The following is a 4887-nucleotide window of genomic DNA, read 5'->3' as shown; positions in this document are numbered from 1 at the left end:
GCTGCTCTTTAGTCTTCTGTTGAATTCAGAGTATTGTCTGATTGAAAAAAAAAAAAAAAACACCAAAAAACTCCACAAGTTAATTTCTGATCACTGAGCTAAGAACAGATCATCTGGGGTCGGGGAGGTGGCACAGTCCATAAAATGTTTAAGGTTAAGGTAAATGGTTAAGGATGAGGATCTGAGTTCAATTCTCACCAGCTAAGGAAAAGCTGGTAATCCTAGTGTGCTCTCTCTCCTTCTCTCTCCCTCCTTCTCTCTGTACATGGTGTGCATGTTGTATGTGAGTGTGTTGTATGTATATGTGTGTGTTGTATAGTCAGGAGGATCCCTAGGGAGTCTGGACAATTGAAGAACTCCAGGTTCAGTGAGAGACCTTATTTTAAAAATACAAGATAATGAGTCTGACCCAGGGGTTCACATCTTTAATCTCAGAACTCGGGAGGCAAGGGCAGGGAAATCTCTGTGAGTCTAGCTTCATCTGCAAAGTGAGTTTTAGGACAGCCAGGGCTACACATAGAGACTCTGTCTTAAAAATGAAATGAAACAAAACAGACAACAAAACATATAAGAGTGGTTGGAAAAGATACTTGACTATAACCCGTGGTTTATGTACACACAGAGTGAGAGAGAGGAGACAGACAGAGAGAGAACAAATGAGTTTGAATTGCTCTGACTGGTTAGAAGTTATTCTTTATTCACTATATCATGGTGATAGTGTAGTATCATAAAATATAGCCTAGTTTTCTTTGGTTTCTTAAATGTGACTTTACTGCCCCTTGTGTCAGGGGAAAACATGTAGCCACAAGAGCCAAATTTCAAGCACAATACAGCCCGACTACTGCTTTGAACACTTGATGAAAGGATTGGCTAAGTCTGGAAGGAGATGTGAACAAATTCATTTATTGGGTCTTAGTTGTAATACCTCGGTGTATTTTGTGCAAACACTCACAAGACCATTTGGACAAAGGCATATTAAGGTTTTATTTTCTGTTTCAGAAACTGTTAGGTCATCAGCCCTGCTCTGAATCACCAGGTTACAATGTATTTTGGCTTCTAATACCCCCAATTATTCTGGCTTGGGAGATGGCTCAGTGGGTAAAGTCCTTGGCTTGCAAGCCTGGAGATCTGAATTCCAAGCTCCAGAACCCATGTAAAAGCTGGAGGCAGCAGTGCACCCATACCATGGAACTGGAGGCGGAAACAGGACAACCCCGGAAGCTTGTGCAGCAGCTAGCCACGGTGAGCAAGAGAGAGCCAGGCTCAAGCAGCAAGGTTGGAAGAGAGGAAAGATAGCTACGGTTGTTCTCTCTCTCTCTCCCCATCGCACACCGTGCTCCCCTACACACACACACACACACACACACACACAGAGCTTAAAAACACTAATTTCATTAGTATAGCGTATACTTAAGACTGACAAACATTCTCTTTGGAAACGGCCATGCCAAAATACCACGGTAGAAACTATTTCTATGTCGGTCTCCTTCATGTTAACAGAAGTGTTTGATTTGTTACGCTCGGGGTTTCCAGGGCTCTGAGTCATGCTGGGGACACTCTTCCCCACTGTACTTGTCAGTGTTAGGGTTATGAAGGTGAAGGACAGACAGCCCGTGCGGAGAGTGGGCAAGCCACACCTGAAGGCCTCCTGTTCTCAACCAGCCTGAAGCAGCAGCATCAGGCAGGCAAGGTGTTCTTTTTCTTGGGGACTTGTGTTTTTCTCTCCTGGATCTCTTTTTCTGAGGTGGCTGCATGCCTACTCTTGGGAGGGGAGTGTGTTACCTCTGTAGCACGAGAAGGGAGACTTCAAGTCTGTCCTCCATGCTGCTGCCTGACCAGCTGAGGACCATGACCTCATCTTGCAGGTCATGCCTGCAGTGTTAGGGCTCATTGTCAGTGTGAGGTAGGAGGCTAGATGATGTTTGGGAATGCCGCCATCCGACGGGAAGCTGTAAACCATGTCCGACCCTTGAAAATTTCTGATAGCCACATTAAAAGGAAAAATAAACAAGTGAAGTGAGTTTTTAATGTATTTGGTTGAATGTTGTTCATCTAAATTATTCTCACACTTTTTTTGAACGGTGACCCCCACTTCCTGCCCACCTCTCAAGCACACCCCAAATGGTAGCCTCAATATACCTAGTCCACACGGGGCAGGGAGCCATGTTCTTGAGACCTGGTCCAGTCAGAAACTTCCCATCTTTAATCCTCCGCACGGGCCCTGCTGTTTGGATGAGGAAACGAGAGCGGAGCGTTTCTGTGGCTTGTGAAGGCCAAGTACCCCACTGTACAGAGCTGGGAGGGATTTTAGCCTTCACTCCACACCTAGAGACCTCATCGCTCTAGGGGGTAGGTATTCCCTTTCCTCTCCCCTAAACACTCGGTAGACCTGTGTCCTGAGAGTGGGGACATTTTTGTGTACTGCTCGGGTGGCCACCATAACACACTTTGAGGAGCACTGAGCTGACAACCGTTTTCCTCATGTTTCCCGGAGTGCAGAAATCTTGTCCTTTGTCCTGTCTGTGTGATGGTCATTGGAGATCGGATGATTTTTGAGGGTGAGACTATCAGCTCTCTCTCTAGCCTGTTCTGAATAGACAGCATGGAGGGACCTTTGCGTCGAAAACGAATCGGTTCTGTTCATGCTTTCCAAGAACTTGACAGGAACCAAACCTAAGAATGTTTCCAGGGAAGCGCTGGATTTGGAGATGCTGGTGACAAGGCTGGGACAGAAGGAGAAGCCTGTGAGTTTGGAGAATTCGAGTTGCACGCTCGTGCTGTGCTGGGGGCTTGGTGAAACAATAGAACAAGGTCCGGCTCTGTCTTGTCCTGCCTCTTTTCTTGTTTGAGTTAGAAATAATCTGCGTGTCAGTGTTTCTCTATACAATGTACACAATGGCCGCCGCATCTTAAATGTTTGGCAGGACATTCGTGCTCATGACCTCACATGCTGGGAGGACAGGGAGGCCACTGTGGGGCCGGCCCTGGGGAGAGGCAGCATCAGGGCAGCCTTTGAGATGGCCCCACAAAAGAGTGTGTGACAGCCAGATGTGCGACTTCACGGAGACTGAGGCGGGATTGTGGGAGGGACATTGGCACATGCTGCTCTTGAGGAATCTATATTTCTGTGGCTTGTGTATACTCAGAGCTCAAGGACAGTGGCCGTGTCTGGGAGAGTGAGAGGAGACAGGGGGACTTGTCACTGCTTCATGTCCCCTTGCAGAAACGAAACGTGGGTGCGCGAGGCCGTCCTTAGAGGACTGTGGAGGGCGAGTACCACATGCAGGTTGCTTCGGAAGATCGGTGGCACCCATCTGCCCCCCTAGGGCTTTTCTTTAAGTTAGTTAGAACGGGTTCATCTCTCAGGCTGGGTTATCTGTAGCTCTGCTGTGAGTCTTACTAAAATGAAGATTCTGATCGATCCATGTGGTCAGGCCCAAGGTTCTGCATCCCTTGGGGGGGGGGAAAAGGATGGAAACTCTCATTTTTCATTTATTTACCTGTGTGTGGTCACACGCTTACCATAAAGTGCTGATAGTGCATTTCTAAGAGGTTTTCAGAATGTGCTGGTGTTGCCGGTCCATTCTGGTGGCACCTGGGGCAACCATCCCACAGGCCGTCCTTATGCGGGTACATGACGAGGGTGCCTCATCTACACAAGTGATGGGAATCATCCTGTGCCTTTCTGAACAATTCTGGAGCTTTGCGGGCTGATGATTGCGGGGCAGAATCGTTCATTTGATTCTCAGGACCTTCTTTCCTCATCAAAGCATTAAGAGCCCGTAGGCCAACTCATGACAGCTGGCTAGTTAAACTCTAGGTATTTTGTGTGCCGGTTCGTGTCACCCAGTAGCTTGGTAACAGCTGTGGTGGATACTCATACCCAACACTACAAATGAAGCATTTCGTCCCACAGGCTCCCACTCTCTGGGTAATCTTCAAACCCCAGCCCACTATAGGACGTCTCTGAGTGTATCACACCTTACCTGTGAAAGATGCATTCCGGTTTTCCTTAATACAAAGGAAGGTAGGGAGGACAAGGAGAATGTGGGGAAACTGAGGAAAAGGAGATGAGCTGGTTGTCACATTGCTGTTATGTCCTCGTCTCATATTGAGTGAAGGCCTTAGTGGCCTGGGCAGGTGAGGCAGTACTTTTCCTACCTTTTTTTTTTTTAAATTAATTTTTATTTTTTTATATTAATCACAGGTTATTTACTTTGTATCCCAGACGTAGCCCCCTCCCACATTCCCTCCCAATTCCACCCTCCCTCCCTCATCTCCTCCCTGCCCCTTTCCAAGTCCACTGCTAGGGGAGGTCCTCCTCCCCTTCCATCTGACCCTAGCCTATCAGGTCTCTTCAGGACCGGCTGCAATGTCCTCCTCTGTGGCCTAGCAGGACTGTTCTTCTCTCAGGTGGGGGGAGGTAAAGGAGCCAGTCATTGAGTTCATGTCAGTTCCTGTTTGCTTTACTAGGGAACCCATTGGTTACTGAGCTACCATGTGCTACATCTGAGCAGGGGTTCTAGGTTATATCCTTATATGGTCCTTGGTTGGAGAAGATAAACAAGGAGGAGGTCCCAGGGTAAGATGATCAATCCTCACTTAGAAAGACAAATGGGATGGACATTGGAAGTAGGAGAAAACAAGAAATAGGACAGGAGCCTACCACAGAGGGCCTCTGAAAGACTCTACCTAGCAGTGTATCAAAGCAGATGCTGAGACTCATAACTAAACCTTTGGCAGAGTGCAGGGAATCTTATGAGAGAAGGGGGAGTTAGTATGACCTGGAGAGGACAGGAGCTCCACAAGGACCAAATATATCAGGGCATGGGCGCCCTCTATGAGACTGTTTTTCCTACCTTTTAATACAAGTGTGGACATTAGTTT

This window comes from Meriones unguiculatus, chromosome 2 (genome assembly GCF_030254825.1).
Source record: "Meriones unguiculatus strain TT.TT164.6M chromosome 2, Bangor_MerUng_6.1, whole genome shotgun sequence".
Taxonomy (NCBI): domain Eukaryota; kingdom Metazoa; phylum Chordata; class Mammalia; order Rodentia; family Muridae; genus Meriones; species Meriones unguiculatus.
The sequence above is the reverse complement of the archived record's forward strand: the minus strand, read 5'-3'. Positions refer to the sequence as shown.